We start from the raw sequence: 19,914 nt of genomic DNA on the forward strand, positions 1-19,914 counted from the left end.
ACTTTAGCGTAAATGCGTAGCCTTAGTTTTTCGAAATAGTATTGAAAAGATATTTTTATTGAGCTAGGCAGTTTAAGAGCACTACCCTAACTAATTGGTCTTTTTCTGTAATTTTTAAGGTTCCTAGAACTATCCATACTATATAGGAGTAGGTAGTCCTTGTTTATATTGGACGTGCGGGTCATCGAAGGGTCGTCGAATCTTCATAGAGACTATCCATACCATAAAGAGGGTAGGAAATCCTATGAGACGTGAATAGTCATAAAGGAAACATGTAGAGATACCTTAGGAATCCGAAGGGACTATCATCATTTATCGAAGGCAACTCGAGGGACGGGATCATTTCATCGTAGGCAACTCGAAGGGACTATGATCTTTATTCCAAAGGGACAATGATGATTTTGAATCTTAGGCAACATGTGCTAAGGTATCCCTACGCTTCGAGGGACTTGACTATTATTTTCCGAAAGGCAACCAAGAGGGGGTACCCTAAAGGTGAGTGTGTGCAAGTGTGTTGTATTTAGTTATTTAATCTTGATGTTAGTGGTCTAACGGTTGATTTTAATCTTATCATACAATCCTATTAGCCATACATCTAAGCAGTATATCACAGTTATATGGTGCGGAAAGTAAAAAGCAGAAAGATAAATCTTACGCTATTACATGGCTTCGGGATGGGGAGTACAATAAAAACTTGGCGGGAAGGCGGAAAGTAAAATCCTAGTTAGAACTATTACAAACCAAATAAAAATTAAAGTGGAAATAACACGATTAAATGTATAAAATTATGTAGCTTGCAATTGTCCACAAAATTGTCCAAAACCTTAGGATTAGTACCTCACAAAACAAATCAAATGTTAGTACGAATATATGTATAACTATGCATGAATAAATAACAAGAAATATTAACAAACATCGATCATGATTAACTAAAGAAAATATCAAAACTAAACATGTGAAATTCTAAAAGGAAGTTAAATTTAAACAAAACTATATTTGAGAAATTAAATTAACAAATCTAACATAATACAATATTTTGTATCTTTAATGTGAGAGAAAATTTAATTACATGTTTTTTTGTATTTTTATATTTATGTTTTTTATCAACTAGAAATTAAACAAATATTAACAAAACATAAACAATTTGGGAAAACTATAAAAAAAAAGGAAACAGGGGGTGCTAATACAATGATGCTGGCTCAAGGAATGAGGCCCAAAGGCCCAACGTGTGTGATTTAGCGCAGAGGGGTGCGAAGTTGCAAGCGGGTGTGCAGTGATCGAAATCCAATTGGGCTCTTAAAGAAACCATTAAGCCCAAATTGCCAATTAACACAACAAACCTAAATCAAAAAGATGGTGTACCGCCCCATCTTCTTATTCAAACTATTTTCAGCCTATGTGCTCTCTTTTCTCTCATATCAATTTCCAGCCAAGCAACAATAATAAAGAGGTTTCCTCTCTCATATCAAAGTTTAACAACATAAAATCAGTTCTTGCAATTACATCAAAACCAAACAGAAGCATCACAAAGTAAGAGAAATTACCCAAATCGGAAGGAACAAAATGCGACGAAGATCTGGTGTTTCTGTTGTTTGTTGATCGGTTTGAGCGGATGCTGCAACGGCGCGGGGTGATGATTGTGCTGTGTATTTCTTGATGCAGGTGCATTGAGAGTTGCAAGGTCGCGGGAAGGTGGTGTCAGAGCAGGTTGCGGATCGGAGGCAGAGGCAATCGGCCACGCGGCTGTTATGTCTTAGGTGCGAAGATGAACGACGGGTGGTAGTTTTGAGGAGTGGAGGTCGTCGGTTTCGCGGCTTCGACGGAGCTGTCTTTGGTTCCTCTTTTTCTACTTTTTGCAAAAGGAAACATAAAATACATAGTTGTTGTTAGTTGGGATCAGATTTTGAACAAATTTGATGGTTCATTTACACGGTTTGATTATTTACAAGGCTTGAGGTTAACGTTTATGTATATATAGGTTATGTTACCCTAGGATTTCGACTTACCAATAAATGCTTAGTAGGGCCTCAATTTGGTAAAAAGGGCCTAAATTGGTAATTGGGCCTCAATTTGGTAAAAAGGGCCTAAATTGGTAATTGGGCCTCAATCAAAGATCTACATTGTCATTTGGGTCGAAGCGGTTCGACTAAGTAATGCTTAGTAGTCGAAGCTGTTCGACTAGGTAGATTATCAGGGGCTTCAGCGTTCGACCAAAAGTATGCGAAGACTTCAGAATTTTGGCTGTAGAAACTGAAGTGGAAGTCGAGAGGTTTTAGAAGTTAAGAGGCAGTTTCAAGCAGTTTTTCTGGCAGTTCTCACAGGACGCGTGGAGGTCTCACAATTGAAGATCTTGCATGTCGAAGACACGTGTTGACTGATGACCAGTCGACCGTTAGTAGTAGTTATTTTATTTTTACTATTTAAGCAAGTTTCATAGGAATAGTTAGGGGTCCGCATTTTCTACATAAACACAAGTAAACTCAAATCTCTGCGCAATAATGAGTAACGAGTGCAACTTTGAAATGTACGTATGCGTACCAGTTTAATTAATGCAATCATTTTACATTACATTTCATCTTTCAGTGCACATTTACTGCCTTTTTTATTGCTTTGATTTACTTTAAAGCCTTTAATTTCAGTATTTACTTTTACTTTAAAGTCACTATTTACATTTAATACAAACCAGATACACATAATATAACAAAATAAAGCAATCAGTCCTGGAGTATTCTAGTTGACTCTGCAAAAGTAACCTTTAAAAAGGAAACTAGCGCTTGTTTACCATTTTTCTGGGTAAACAAATTGGCACGCCCAGTGGGACCCGTCAATTGCTGTTTGTTTTTGTTAATATAATAGTTATGTATGATATTAAGAAGTGGTCGGAAATTAACTAACATGGCTGAAGTTAATACAAATAATTCTGATCTTTCTGGAAATCAAGGAGGTATTCTAACTGGAACAACACCACAAAATGCCGCAGATTCATCCCCAGTTGGAACAACAAATACTGGTGGATCGACGGCAGCAATATTGGTATCATCACCAACGAATGTACGGTCACCATTTAATCCATTACGACCGCCGTTTCATGGAATGCTACCTCCACCAGGTTTTAACCCTCAGTTTGGAATGCCCACGTCTATGATGCAAGGTTTGCACACAAATCCTTCATTATATTCTGACAGCATGATGGCTACAAGCACATCAAATCCAGGGGGTCGACCTATAGGCATAGGATATAATCACCAGACTTTGCCATCTTTAAGTACTACGTCAATGTTGTCAATTCGACAACAAATGGACGAAAGTAATCATGAAATGGTGAATGCCCTTACTCAACAAATGGGAACTGTTTTTACTCCCATGATAAATAACACGAATCAAAGTTATGAAATATTGGCTGGACAGATGGCCAGAATTGCAAATTTCTTTGGAGCGCCCCCACAACCAAACCTTTCGACTGCTCAAGGGTCGAATGTGAGAGGGGTCGAACCTACAGGACAAGGAGATCAAATTGAGCAAGAGATCCCTAGAATAGTACAAAGGCATCAAGATGCTGACCAGGTTCTTAGGAACATCCAGCAAGATGTCAATGTTGGACACAATAATATCTCTAATGTAGTCGAACAAATTTTAGTTCAGAATGGAATAAATGTAGGTTTGCATAGACCAAATTTCGTTTCCCCGTTGTCAGAATATGCAAGGCAAACATAATTGCCTAGGGGTTGGAAAGTTCCAAAATTCACTAAATTTGCTGGCGAGACTGGCGAGTCGACAGTTGAACACATTGCTAGGTTCCAGACAGAGGCTGGAGAAATAGAAAACAATGAAAATCTAAAAATGAAGTATTTTCCAAGTTCTTTAACGAAAAATGCATTTACTTGGTTCACGACCTTATCTCCCCAATCTTTGTTCTCATGGAACCAATTGGAACGATTGTTTCATGAACAATTTTATATGGGACAGTCGAAAATCAGTTTGAAAGAATTAGCTAGAGTTAGGCGAAAGGGTACAGAACCAGTCGATGATTATCTAAACCGTTTTAGGTTATTGAAAGCTAGATGTTTTACACAAATTCCTGAACATGAGTTAGTCGAAATGGCTGCAGGTGGGTTAGATTATTCCATAAGGAAGAAATTAGACACCCAACATTTGAGAGATATGGCACAACTGGCAGATAGAGTACGCCAGGTCGAAAGGCTAAAAGCTGAAAAGGCCAGAGCTAGTAAATATCATAAGAAAGAAAAAATAGCTTATGTTACTACAAGTGAGTTCGACTCTAATAGCGACAGTGAATACGAAGAGGGAGAGGTCAATGTGGCTGAATTAAAGCCAGGGCCACCATATATCTGTAAATTGCTTAAACCTTCAAAAGATAAAAATTTGGTTGAAAGTAAAAATGAAAATTTTTCTAGTAAAACGTATTCATTCGATATAACGAAATATGATGAAATATTTGATTTGTTGGTTTCTGATGGACAAATCATAGTACCCCCAGGACTTAAAAATCCTCCTCTTGAACAAAAGAAAAAAAGAGGATTTTGTAAATTTCATAATTTCTTGGGTCATAAAACTTCTCAATGTGTCCTTTTCAGGGATTTGGTGCAAAAAGCTTTGAAAGAAGGAAGGTTACAGTTTGAAGAAAAGCCAAAGTCATCAATGCAAGTCGATACTGATCCTTTGCAAGTCAAAGAGGCTCACTATACTGAGCTTGCTGATGTGATGATGGTCGAGACTACTGATGGTTTCGTTAGAAAGCAAAACGACGCTACTGATGGCAAAGTTTTGAACATGGTTTATCCTGAACCAAAAGAAAGTCTTTTGAAATTCCTTGAGAGATGCCACAATAACAACTCTCAAGTTGGATTATGCCCAAGGTGTGATGTTGTTTTCAATGTCGATGCTGCAAACAAAGTAAGGTTCGACCCTCGTCGAGGCAAGAATCGTCAATTCATGTATACAGGAGAAAATAGTGGTCGAAGGGCTGGAGAATACATGAAGATGTTTGAAAAACCAAGGACTTTCCGTCCCAAAACGGATGTCCCTGAAGACAAATGGGTGAAACCCATTAACTTCAGAGGTAAACGCCCAGAATGGCAGATTCAAGGCGATGGAACCAACGCTGAAGGTTCTTGGACGGATAGTGGATCTAAAAGAAAGGATTACATATCTCCAAACTACAAAGGAAAGAACCCCATGACTCGAACGCAGTGGAGGCGTTATCAAAGAAGCCACAAGAATGGACAAGAAGGTTCGAAAATGGTGCAGGCAGGATTTTCTCACTATCAGTCAAAACCTTTTCATAGGAAGTTGACTGAGGAGCAGGCTAAAATAGCAAATGAAAGATTAGCTGCTGGGATGATCCTAGGAAAGAAACTGATTAAAGAATTGGTTGACGATGATGCTCCGATCCTCAATACAGAAAAAGAGCCTGAGTATTCTCCACTGTCGGACGAAGAGGTCGATGACAACTTTGACATAGCGTCAGATTAGCTGCTAATCGACTGTGGAATTGTCTCTGTACTTCCAGCGGAGTTCGACAGAGTATCTGAGGTATCTGAGAATGAAGATGATTTTCTTCCTGACGAGAATGTGGAAGAAACACCTGTTTGTTACTATGTAATGGGAAAAGGAGTGGTAGAAGAGCAAAAGGCTGTGTTTGAGAGGCCAGGTCGAGGAATGATGTATCATTTGAAGCCCCTATTCATAAGGGCAAAAGTGGATGGAGTGCCTATAAACAAAGTGTTTGTTGATGGTGGGGCTGCTGTAAACTTAATGCCCTATTCCTCACTCCAGAAAGTAGGAAAGTCTGATAAAGACTTAAGACCCCATAATATGGTACTGTCGAATTATGAGGGCAAGACAAGTGGAATACTTGGAGTAATTCAAGTAAAACTAGCTGTTGGTTCGTCTGTCAGGTCAACCGTCTTCATGGTGATCGCATCTCAGGCAAATTTTAAATTGCTCCTGGGTCGGGAATGGATCCATGGTATTGGGGCAGTTCCTTCCACCTTACATCAGCGTGTGGCCATTTGGAGACCAGATGGTATAGTGGAGAATATTGAAGCTGACCAAAGTTATTACAAAACTGAAAGTGGTCGCAGACACTTCGACCAGCATTTGGCAAATGTAGCTCCTTGCTACAAAGCAGAAGATGTATATCCTTCTGATGAAAGTGTGTCTAAGTATCTGAATTTAGATCCAAATTATGGTTTCATTTGGAATAAAGAAGATCCTAATGAACCATTGAACCATGAAAGTCCTCCAGAACAGAGGACAACGGTCAAAGACGATGACCACTGAGTCAGAATACCTGGCTCAAATAACGGCTTATTTGGCCGAAAACAAAGAAAGAGCGGCTTTAGAAGCCGAATTAGAGAAAGACATGGCTATTGATGCCATGATGATGGTAAAAAATGAAAACAATCAAGAAGTCGATCACCAAGTCGAACGACTCGACGGGATATACGATGACGAACCATTAGGTTTCGAAATGGATCCATCAGGATCGGTAAAAAGGATGCAAGCTCAAGACCCTCTTGAGGAAATTAATTTAGGTGATGGAATCATTAAAAGGCCTACTTATGTAAGTACAAGGCTTACAAGTGACCTAAAGACCAAGTTGATTCGACTTTTGAAAGAATACAAAGATTGTTTTGCATGGGATTACAATGAAATGCCTGGTTTAAGTCGACATGTGGTGGAGCATCGACTACCACTAAACCCAGGGAAGAAACCTATCAAGCAGCTTCCTAGGAGATTTGCGCCAGAGGTTATGGAAAAAATCAAAATAGAAATTGAAAGATTGCTGAAAAGCAAGTTTATTCAAACTGCGAGGTATGTCGAATGGTTAGCTAATATAGTGCCTGTCATAAAGAAAAATGGTAGCCTTCGTGTATGCATAGATTTCAGAGATTTAAATAAGGCTACTCCTAAAGATGAATATCCCATGCCGGTTGCTGAAATGTTAGTTGACTCTGCAGCCGGATTTGAATACCTCAGCTTATTGGATGGATATTCAGGTTATAACCAAATTTTTATAGCTGACGAAGATGTACCTAAGACGGCGTTTCGATGCCCAGGTGCTTTAGGAACTTATGAATGGGTAGTAATGCCTTTTGGTTTAAAAAATGCTGGTGCTACATACCAACGAGCCATGAATTCCATGTTTCATGATTTTATTGACAAGTTTATGCAGGTTTATATTGATGATATTGTAATAAAATCTAACTCTGAAAATGGTCACTTAGACCATCTTCGACAATCTTTTGAACGAATGAGGAAATATGGACTCAAAATGAACCCTTTAAAATGTGATTTTGGTGTACATGCAGGGGATTTCCTGGGCTTCGTGGTTCATAAGAAAGGCATTGAGATAAACCAAAATAAGACGAAAGCAATCTTGGAGCTAAAGGCGCCAGAAACAAAGAAACAACTGCAGTCATTGTTGGGGAAGATTAATTTCTTGAGGAGATTTATCTCAAATCTAAGTGGCAAAACGAAGATCTTTTCACCACTTGTGAAGCTCAAGAACCAAGATCAATTCAAATGGGAGCAAGAACATCAACAGGCATTCGACCAAATAAAAGCTTATTTAACTAAGCCTCCTATTTTGTTACCCCCCAATAGGACAAAAAGTATGAAATTGTACATAGCTGCATCAGGCTCGACAATTGGGAGTATGTTGGCCCAAGAAGATGATAATGGCATCGAAAGAGCTATATATTATCTAAGTCGAACCCTAGTAGATGCTGAAACTAGGTATAATGATATTGAAAAATTATGCTTATGCTTGTATTTTTCATGTAGCAAACTTAAGCAATATATAAAGCCTGTTGATGTGTATGTGTCCTCTCATTTTGATATCATTAAACATATGTTGTCTAAACCAATTTTGCATAGTCGAATTGGTAAGTGGGCCTTAGCGCTAACTGAGTTTTCCTTGACATATGTTCCTTTAAAAGCTATGAAAGGACAAGTTGTGGCTGATTTTATAGTCGACCATGGGTTAGTCGAATTGTCTGTAAATCAAGTGGAACGAACTAACTGGAAACTGTTTTTTGATGGTTCTAGTCACAAAAATGGTTCAGGCATTGGAGTCTTGATTATTTCTCCCAAAGGACTTCCAAGAAAGTTCCATTACAAAATGAAAGAAGTATGCTCTAACAATGAGGTCGAATATGAAGCCTTGATAACTGGTTTGAAGGCCTTAATAGATTTAGGGGCAAAACGAGTTGAGATTCGAGGTGACTCTGAGCTAGTGATTCGACAAATCAGAAAAGAGTATAAATGCATCAAAGAAAATCTAATAATGTATTATGCAATTGTGATACGCCTATTAGAAAAATTCGAACATGTTGAGATCTTGCATGTACCAAGATCTAACAATTACATTGCCAATGAATTGGCACAAATTGCTTCTGGGTATAGAGTGTCTAAAGACAAGTTAGAAGATATGGTCGAGATCAAGAACAAAGAAACCCATGAAGTATTAGACAAATTAGGTCAATTGTCGACGTCAAAATTCGAGGGGGTAGATGATAATGTTGAAAGTAAAGATTTGTATGCCTTGGAAATTTTTGCCATCGACAATATGACTGATGCTGATTGGAGAAACCCATTGGTCCAATACCTAAATAATCCAGTCAGAGGGACTGATCGAAAGATTAAATACAGAGCTCTAAACTATGTGATATTAGGAAATGATTTATACAAGAAAACAGCTGAGGGTGTATTGTTGAAATGCTTAAGTGAAGCTGAAGCATATTTGGCTGTGTCAGAAGTTCATAGTGGTGTTTGTGGAGCTCATCAATCAGGCCATAAGATGAAATGGTTGTTGTTTAGACAAGGTTTATATTGGCCAACAATGCTAAAAGACTGTATTGAATATGCAAGAGGATGCCAAGAGTGCCAAAAATTTTCAGGCATTCAACATGTTCCAGCCAGTGAATTGCATGCCATTGTCAAACCTTGGCCTTTTAGAGGATGGACTTTGGATTTAATAGGAGAAATCAAACCTGCATCTTCTAAGCAACAAAGATTCATTTTAGTAGGAATAGATTATTTTACTAAATGGATAGAGGCAATCCCACTAGTTAATGCTGATCAAGAAGCAGTGATTAGTTTCATACAAAAACACATTATCTACAGATATGGGATTCCAGAAACTATTACTACTGATCAAGGACCAGTTTTTGTTGGTCGAAAAATGCAAGCTTTTGCAGCAGAAACAGGATTTAAATTGCTAACATCTACTCCATATTACGCCCAGGCAAATGGTCAGGTCGAAGCTGCTAATAAAGTTATTATAAATTTAATAAAGAAGCATGTGGGAAAAAGCCAAGAAATTGGCATCAAACGCTCGACCAAATCCTTTGGGCTTGTCGAACGTCACCAAAGGAAGCAATAAAAACTACCCCATTTCGTTTGACATTTGGGCATGATGCTGTGTTGCCTGCAGAAATTCACCTACAGTCAACAAGAACTCAACGACAAAACAGTCTTTCGTCTGACGAATACTGGAATATGATGTTAGATGAGTTAGTAGAATTAGACGAAGAAAGGCTAATAGCGTTGGATAGGTTAATAAGACAAAAGGAGAAAGTAGCGAAGGCCTACAACAAGAAAGTCAAAGAGAAGACATTCATAGTAGGTAATTATGTATGGAAGGTTATTTTACCCATGGATCAAAGGAATAAGTTATTGGGTAAATGGTCCCCAAGTTGGGAAGGACCGTTTAAAATTTTGCAAGTGTTTTCAAACAATGCATATGAAATTGAAGAACTAAATTCAGATGGTCGAATCTTGAGGATAAATGGTAAATATTTGAAAAAATATAAACCTATACTTCAAGAAATTCACATAAGAGAATAAAAACTAAGAGATTACATTAAAATGGCTAAAAACTTGGCCAGTCATTACAAAAAGTTCCTTCATAAAATGCGCAGTCATTACAAAAAAAAAAGCCTAAAGCCACTAAAATATCCAATATTAGTTAACTCTTCGGTCGATGTCTTCCAAGGATAATAGAGGCAGACTTTCGGCTTCGAACATATCCATACGTCCGGCCTTGCGCATTCTCCTCACCACACCTTGCCTGAGAAATAGGTAGGACAAAAATCTTCCATAAGGAAGATAAGTCACCATTCCTTGACGAGAGGTAGTCAAAGAGAGAGTTTCCACAAGTTGCTTAAAAATCAATAGAGGAAAGTTGATTTTCTTCCCCTGAAGGGCACAGGAAATGAATTCCAAGTCTTCCACCATGATGCTATTTTTATCATGGTTGCGTGGACGAAAGTTGCCCACCAAAAGTTGGTGCCAAATTTTGATGACTTTGGCACAAAAGGGATCATTGTCTATAAGATCCCTTAACATATTAGAAGTGTTCATGTCGAAAATATTGTCAACAAAAATTTCACCGGTATTGCTGCATTTCAACAAATCAGAAATTGTTGAGGGAGTAATGATGACATGAGCCCCTCGAATATTGGAGGTTATAGTAGTCCTCCCTTCCGGATCTATGCGCAAAGATGCAAATCTCCAGAATTTAATCAGCATGCAGGGATAGATGTTACCATCTAAAATTTCAGGATAAAATTCAAGCCCTTGACTAGCATAAAGAGCACGAACGTTGATGTGGTTCGCATCAAACTCTTCTTCAGAAAGTTTAAATTCTTTCTTGATGCAGGATCTTATGTTGGCGTTTGTTAAAGGTTGTGCCATGGTTTGAAGACAAAGATTGAAGGATGAAAATGTTTAAGATGTTGTGCGTAGGGAAATGTAAAAGCAAATGGAAGGAATGAGGCTATATGTATAGAGAATGTGTAGTTATTTCAGCAAGACAAACGTGGGAAAGGAAGTTATAAAATCAAAGGTCGTATTAAATGTCTTGGAAACTGACACAAGCAAGCTGGGAGCAGTTATAGCCCACTAACCTAGCGTTTAGGTAATAATTAGTGCCTGGGAAAATGAAATGTAATCATGGCGTAATGGGAATTAACAAAAGTCGAAACCCAAGAAAGAACTGAAACGCCATCTTTTCTCTTTCCTAAAGTCAGTCGAAAGAAGTCGCTTGGGGGGCAATTTGTTACCCTAGGATTTCGACTTACCAATAAATGGGTAACTGGGGCTTAAAATTGGTAATTGGGCCTCAATTTGGTAAAAAGGGCCTAAATTGGTAATTGGGCCTCAATCAAAGATCTACATTGTCATTTGGGTCGAAGCGGTTCGACTAAGTAATGCTTAGTAGTCGAAGCTGTTCGACTAGGAAGATTATCAGGGGCTTCAGCGTTCGACCAAAAGTATGCGAAGACTTAAGAATTTTGGCTGCAGAAACTGAAGTGGAAGTCGAGAGGTTTTAGAAGTTAAGAGGCAGTTTCAAGCAGTTTTCTGGCAGTTCTCACAGGACGCGTGGAGGTCTCACAATTGAAGATCTTGCATGTCGAAGACACGTGTTGACTGATGACCAGTCGACCGTTAGTAGTAGTTATTTTATTTTTACTATTTAAGCAAGTTTCATAGGAATAGTTAGGGGTCCGCATTTTCTACATAAACACAAGTAAACTCAAATCTCTGCGCAATAATGAGTAACGAGTGCAACTTTGGAATGTACGTATGCGTACCAGTTTAATTAATGCAATCATTTTACATTACATTTCATCTTTCAGTGCACATTTACTACCTTTTTTATTGCTTTGATTTACTTTAAAGCCTTTAATTTCAGTGTTTACTTTTACTTTAAAGTCACTATTTACATTTAATACAAACCAGATACACATAATATAACAAAATAAAGCAATCAGTCCTGGAGTATTCTAGTTGACTCCGCAAAAGTAACCTTTAAAAAGGAAACTAGCGCTTGTTTACCATTTTTCTGGGTAAACACTAATATAAAAGAAAAACTCTGTTAGATTTGTAAAAAAAAGTTTATGGTGGTTTGTATTATGTTTATATTTTATTATGCATAATTCTTTGATGACTTGTCTTTGGGTTTGTGAATGGCTGCAAGGTTCATGTTATGGTTATTGTGTTAAATAGGAGCTGAAAGTTTGTATTTAAACTATGGTGAAAAATCGTTTTTATAGTGTGGACATTGTGTGGTATTTTGTTGAAAATATGGTTATATTAGCATGATGTCAAAAAGGAGGAAGTTCAAGATTTGGATAAGATTCACGTTGGGAATGAAAACCTTCTTTTTTGTAGTGAAAGTGGCGTATAATATTTACATAAAATCGTTAGTTTTAATAAGAATTACAATAATGAAAAATTTAACAAAAACATAAAAGAGCCATCAGTGTTCATCATTTGGTTTAACAATTACAATTAAAATTAAAATGACACCGGAATAAAAGAGAAAGACCTCATAAGTTAATCATCGGTCATTGTCAAAACATTTTAAAAAAGGAGGGGCCTTAGATCAGGTGTCATCATTGGCCAAAACAAAAAGGTTTTTTTTTAAAAACTTATGAAAAAGATTTGTAAAAACCGTGAATGAGAAAGAATTAGAATTTGTGAGAATTGTTGATTAGGATTAGAAAATTGTTGATGAAAATGAGAGAGTGGAGAACCACTATTTATAGACTGAGAACTAGGTCAAAATAATCCTAAAAAGGAAAAGATCCAACCCAAAGGCCCATAGACCTTTCTTGATGACCAAGATTAAGAACCTGGACGTGCTTGTGTCCAGGTGCGTCCTAGTGCAAAAAAAAGATTAAAAAATAGTTAAAAAACATGGAAATGCACCCAGCGGGAGTTGAACCTGTGACCTTCTGCTTGAAAGCCTTACTTCCTTACCAATTGTGCTATGTTATTTGTTTAAAATAAATAGCCAATTGAAATTGTATGAAGCATCGACTATCATTTTCTATTTTGTAAAATATAAGCAATTTAAGAGTAAACTACTATATTTTAAAATAGACTTTAAATCGAATATTTATAAAAATCAAGATGTCATTGTAAATGAACCCGAGACTTTATAAAATCCAATTTTTGAAATGGTTTTGAATATTTTTGTTACTAAAGAGTGTGGGCAAATTTTGGGGTATGACAAGTTTGTTTGACAGGAACTATAATGATGTATATATATAATTTTGGATATTATAATGGTATTATATTAGTATATATATAGTCCTACCTATGGTTGAAAATATATCGTCAAAAATATATTACAGGTCGAAAATATTACAGGTTGAAAATATATTACAGGTCGAAAATATTACAGGTCGAACTGGGAGGCTAAAATTATAGGTTGCACTTTAAAATACCTCATTTAGCAACGACAACGCTTTTAAAAAACGCTCTTAAAGGGCCACCTACTAAAGCGCTTTATTACTAAAAGCGCTGCCTAAGATTAAAAAAAAAGAAAAAAATAAAAAAATACGCAACCTACGAAAGCGCTTTTGGAAAAGCGCTCTTATAGGGGGGCTACAAGAGCGCTTTTTTCAGAAAAAGCGCTCTTATAGGGGGGTCTACCAAAGCGCTTTTTCTGGAAAAAGCGCTCTTATAGGGGGGTCTACCAGAGCGCTTTTCTGGCAAAAGCGCTCTTATAGGGGGGCTACTAGAGCGCTTTTAAAAGCGCTTTCGTTACCTACGCCAGCGCTAGCTTTGGCAGCGCTTTAAAGTGCTCTTAAAGCCCAAAAAAAGCACTTTTATAGGGCTTCCGTGTTGTAGTGTATGATTATTTCTAGTACAAGATTCATTCTCATTTTGATCGTTTCTTGTACAAGATTCAATGCCAACACCAGTATCACCTTGATCTCCAATGTTTCCATCAACTATTTTGTTAGATAAAAGCACTATAGACCATTTCGTACTTGTCGGATCATTGACATAGAACACTTGTTTAGCTTGAGAGGCTAGAATGAAAGGCTCATCTTTGTACCCCACCCTATTGAGATCCACTTGCGAAAATCCTAACTTATCCATTCGTATGCCATTATTATTTTCAACCCATTTGCAACCAAATACAGGAATATGAAACTTCGCGTAATCAAACACCAAAATACGCTCGATAACCCCAAAATATGACAAATTTGTAAATTTCGGATTTAAGTTATTCGCACTTGATATGTGCATTGCTTCAGCTACCAAGGTAACACCACTATTTTGCATAGTACTTTTATCATCCTGTTCTTTGGTATAAAATGTGTATCCATTAATTGCGTATGCGCTATAAGAAAACACAATTATACTTGGACCATATGCTAAACATCTCAACCTTTCTATTACTGAAGCAGGATCTGAATGATACTTTGAATAAATATGTTCCCTAAACCACGGTATGAAACTTCGATCGTGCTCTCGTACTATCCAATTCTCATTTCTATTCGGATTTAAATCTCGGAGAACAACCTTGTGCGTTTTAACATACGGCTCAACCTCAATCTTATTGTGCAGAACATACAAGTGCGCTTGATCCCGCTCGACCATTGATAGTGTCACAACTTTATTTCCAATTAGCCCTTTTCCTTCTTTTTTTTCAACAATATGAGATTTGGGGAGTCCAATTGATTGAACATTTGACAGAAAATCAGTACAAAACTCAACCGCTTCTTCAACAATGTATCGTTCGGCAATACAACCCTCCGATCGACTTTTATTTTTCACGTACCCTTTTAATATTTTCATATAACGTTCAGCAGGGTACATCCATCTCATATAAGCTGGTCCGCACAATTGTGTCTCTTTCACAAGATGAACGACTAGATGAACCATTATGTCAAAAAACGAGGGAGGAAAATATATTTCAAGACCACATAAAGTAACAACTATCTCTTTTTGCAATGTTGGTAAGATCGCGGGATCGATCACCTTACTGTAAATTGTTCTGAAGAAAAAATACAGCTTAGTTATTGCGCTTCTTACTTTTTCTGGAAGAATAGAACGTATACCTATTGGTAAAAAATGTTCCATTATAACATGGAAATCATGCGTCTTCAAACTCTTTAACTTGAGGTCTTTCATGGACACAAGTCTTCTAATATCTAATGAGTAGCCTTCTGGAACTTTAACTTCACTTAGGAACTTACATAATGTTTTCTTCTCCTTTCTAGATAGAGTGGAAACAGCAGGTGGCAGATATGTTCGTCTTCTTTTCGCCACGGGTCCCAATTCAGTTCTCATTCCCATGTTTACCATGTCCTTCCTTACGTTAAGGCCATCCTTAGACTTTACTTGTATATTGAGTAACGTACCTATAACACTGTCAAATGCATTTTTTTCAATATGCATAACATCGAGGAAATGTCTTACGTACAACGACCTCCAATATGGAAGTTCAAAAAAAATTGACTTCTTCTTCCACCCACCCTTGACAAGTAAATATGCAAAAGGATTGCCAAAATGAGTTCTCACATCTTTCACCTTTTCAAAAATTTGATCACCTGTCAAAAAAGGCGGGGTTGTACGTTGTTTGGCCTTTCCATTGAATGCTTTTCTCCATCCACGATAGTGATGATTAGAATTTAAGAATCTACGATGGATGAGAAAGACATTCTTCTGACAAAGATCCAATCGTGTCGTATTGGTTTCATCTTCACAAACAGGACACACTTTTTGACCTTTATTGCTGTACCCGGATAGATTTTCGTATGCTGGAAAATCATTAATTGTTCCACCAACAAGTTAAAACTCAGAATTCCCCAAATTGAAATGAAAACAAAAACTAGGTTAAAAGTGGTAATCAATGAAGAAGTAGCAAAAATAGAGTGTGTTGTACCTGTTCAATGTCGGGGATTTGGTTTCCGAAACAGAGTGGCTGGTGAGAAACGAAAATATGCGGCACCGGAGAAGAGAGAGGGACGACCGGAGAAGAGAGAGGGACGACCGGAGAGAGGCAGGAAAGAGGCTGGGGACGGCGGAGAGTGGCTGGTGAGAAACGAACAAACGGCGGAGAGTGGCACCGGAGAAGAGAGGTTCGTATTAGGGATTTGGGATGAAAAATATAATAATGAATCTGTCTGGGAATTCTTTTTTTTGTTTTAATTAAATGGGCTTAGACAGCGCTTTGGGTAAAAGCGCTCTCGTACCCCCCTTTACCAACGCTTTTCACAAAGCGCTTTCATTACCCCCCTTTACCAGCGCTTTTAACAAAGCGCTTTCATACTCCCCCTATAGCAGCGCTTTCTAATAGCACTCTCATACGCCCCCCCTTTACCAGCGCATTTGTAAAAGCGCTTTCGTAACCCCTCCCCCCTTTACTAGTGCTTTTTTTCAGTGTTGGACTCTTGGGACAGACCTAGATCAGCGTGCGTCAGTCTTGAGTCATCAATTTGGAATCCTGTGACAGACATAGATCAGCGTGCGTCTATCTAGTCTCATCAATTTGGAATCTCGTGACAGAAATAGATCAGCGTGCATCTGTCTAGTCTCGTCACGTTGGAATCTTGTGACAGACATAGATCAACGTGCGTCTGTCTAGTCTCGTCATGTTGGAGTCTTGGGACAGACCTAGATCAGCGTGCGTCTGTCTTGAGTCAATGCAAAGCTGTAAACATTATCCTATATAAGACAACTATTATTTTCTAAACATTACAACACACACAAACAATATTGTCTACTCTGACCTAATATCACAACACCCAAACACTAACCCGAAACAATGGCTTCATCTCCCTAGTACTTGGTAAATGCCCATCTAAACGGTGAGACTTACTCACATGAAATAGCCGGTTTTATGATGAGAAACACTCAAGTTGTGAAATTTTTGTTAAGAAAAAGAGCCACCTTTACATCCTTCATTCAACGACTTCACGCTAAGATTGCAATGGGGCCTATTGCAAACGTTTTTTACCAATGTCCCTCTTTCAATGACAACAACACCGTCAAGTTTTATGAAATGGAGATTGCAAATGACGAAGACCTCCAAGATATGTTTGCTATCCACGAATACTCTGGCTTGGATTCCATCGAGCTGTACGTCACTATACAGGTTGAGACACAAGAAACTAATATTGTCCAGTCACAAGTTATTGACCCACCAGTCAACGAGCAAGAAGAGGTTGATGTCGTACACGAGGAAGAAGAAGATGTGGAAACTGATTTTGACAACATGGTCAACGAGGAATCCGACGACGAGCAACACATGTCGGTGCCTCCAGCTAATGTGTACGCACCACCAGCACATATGAGTAACCTGAACCTGCAAGGTGACGAACCATCATCCGAAATCTTCTTCACACCGTACACCCAAAATGAAGATGAGTTAAAAGAAGGAGACAAGTTTCCTTCTAAGGAGGCATGTCTTAGAACAATAAAAAAAATGGCACATGGCGCACAACGTTGATTTTGACGTAGATCGTTCAAACCTGGAACGGTATGTCATCATTTGTAAAAATCCAGAATATGCATTCAGACTGTTGGCTTCTTATAGGAAGAGAAGTAATGCATGGGTCATAGGGTTGATTACGCAAAAACACACATGTGTCAACCCTAACACATCCCAAGATCATACGAAACTCAGTGGCGATCTTATTTGTCAGGAGATCTTGCCTCTCATAAGCTCTGATCCGTCTTTGAAGGTCAAAAATATTATCTCGCATATCGTTACAACATACAACTACACTCCATCTTACAGAAAGGTGTGGGTTGCAAAAGCAAAGGCGATTGAAAAAGTCTATGGCAACTGGGAGGAGTCATACAAAATTCTTCCCCGTTACCTTACTGCGCTACAAAGTTACGCACCTGGCACTGTGTCTATTCTAGAGACACTACCCGCCCATGCCCCGGATGGAAACCCTGTCCAAGGAAACGGAATATTCCATCGCCTTTTTTGGGCGTTCAAACCTTGCGTGCGAGGGTTTGCACATTGTAAACCAATACTTCAAATTGATGGAACATAGTTATACGGCAAATACAAGGGTACCATGCTTATGGCGGTTGCACAGGACGGGAACAACAACATATTTCCAGTGGCGTTCGCAATTGTTGAAGGTGAAAGTGCCGCGGCTTGGAGTTTCTTTCTAAAAAATCTCCGAGAGCATGTTGCTCCTCAACCTGACCTCTGTTTAATCTCTGATAGGCACGTTTCCATTGAGAATGCTTATAACAATCCAGCAAACGGATGGCATGACCCACCATCGACTCACGTCTATTGTATTTGCCACATCGCCCAGAACTTCATGCGGGAGATCAAGGATAGGCACCTCAGGAAGGCCCTGGTCAATGCTGGTTATGCATTAACCCAACCTACATTCCAGCATTATCGGAGTGAGATTATACTGAAAAATCTGAAGGATAGAAAAACACTTAGAAAGGGGGGTTTGAATAAGTGTAACTTTAAAAACTCTTAAGATAAAAACAATTGCACAATGATTTTTATCTTGGTTCGTTGTTAACAAAACTACTCCAGTCCACCCCCTTAGAGTGATTTACCTCACCTTAGGATTTAATCCACTAATCAGTATTGATTACAATGGTTTTCCACTTAGATACCTTCTAAGTCTTCTAGAGTATTCTGATCACACCTTGATCATTCTAGGAAAACAATGCTTAGATACCTTCTAAGACTTCTAGAGAATCCGATCACAACTTGATCTTCTCTTGTTCTTTTACAAACGAATGTAAACAAATATTACAAGAGTTTTGCAATGCTTCTTAATAAGCGTTAATCACAACTGTGATATTTCTATTAAGTTCTAAGCTTAAATCTCACTAAGATATTACAATGAAGTGAGGTTGAAGATGAAGTTTGATAGCTTTTGATTCAACGACGTTTCAGCAAGTTTGTGCAAAGAGTTCATGAATTCGTCACTACGTAACCTTGCTTCTGATCAGAACTTCACTATTTATAGGCGTTTTTGAGAAGATGACCATTGGGAGCATTTAATGCATTGCGTGATCCGTACAACATTGTATTTAATGTTTCACTCTTTTGTCAACTACCTCGAGCCTTGGTTTTCCTGCTTTTACTGACTTTGCCTTTAATAGCTTCTAACGTTCCTTTTGTCAGCCAGCGTAGCCTGCCATCTTGTACTTGATTCTTATTTGATCTTTGTAGATACAACGTTTGAATAATCAGAGTCAATACAGCTTGGTGCAGAGCATCTTCTTGTCTTCTAACCTTGAAGTGCTTCTAGCGTGATACCATAAGAACTTCGGTGCTTCTGCTTATGATCTCAAGTTCTTCTGATGCTTCAGTAGACCATGTTCTGATTCTGCTTGACCATTTTCTGATGTCTTGCTAGAGCATGTTCTAATGTTGCATACTTGAACCTTCTGAGTCAGTGCTTCTTGCGTAGAATTGTGCATACTCTTTATATATTTCCTGAAATGGAAAATGTATAGGATTAGAGTACCACATTATCTTATACAAAATTCATATACATTGTTATCATCAAAACTAAGAATATTGATCAGAACAATTCTTGTTCTAACAAAATCCTGATGCGGGAAATTGGATAAATAACCTTTCCAGGGAGAAATGGACAAGGGCTTATGACAACGATGTCCGATGGGGCCACATGACGACAAATCGTGGCTCGACCTCGTCGCAAATTTAATTTGCTCTGTATTTTTTTTACTACAATGTATCACTTTCGCTTGCCACCTCTTGTAACATTTTCTTACTCCTTCATCAATAAAGTCTGCCTTAGAAAAAAATCGAAATCGACGACGCAAATATTATTCAGGGTTACTACGCATTTTCTGAAATCGATTTAACAGACATTTTTCCGAAATTAATATACCAGAATAAAAAACGGTGCGCGAAAATACACACAGGGTGTTTTTTTTTTTAAAAATAACCCAACACATAGGAGCCAGATGAAATGGCGCCTATGTGTTAGAAGTTGGCCTTATGTGCCATTTGAAATGGCTAGAGAATTTTTGCCCTAATTTTTGCATGTTTGCGCCATTTCATTTGGCATGTAGCATAAGTATGCGCCATTTCATTTGGCGCATACACTTTTACGGTGTCCA

This window comes from Vicia villosa, linkage group LG7, assembly GCF_029867415.1.
Source record: "Vicia villosa cultivar HV-30 ecotype Madison, WI linkage group LG7, Vvil1.0, whole genome shotgun sequence".
Lineage (NCBI taxonomy): Eukaryota > Viridiplantae > Streptophyta > Magnoliopsida > Fabales > Fabaceae > Vicia > Vicia villosa.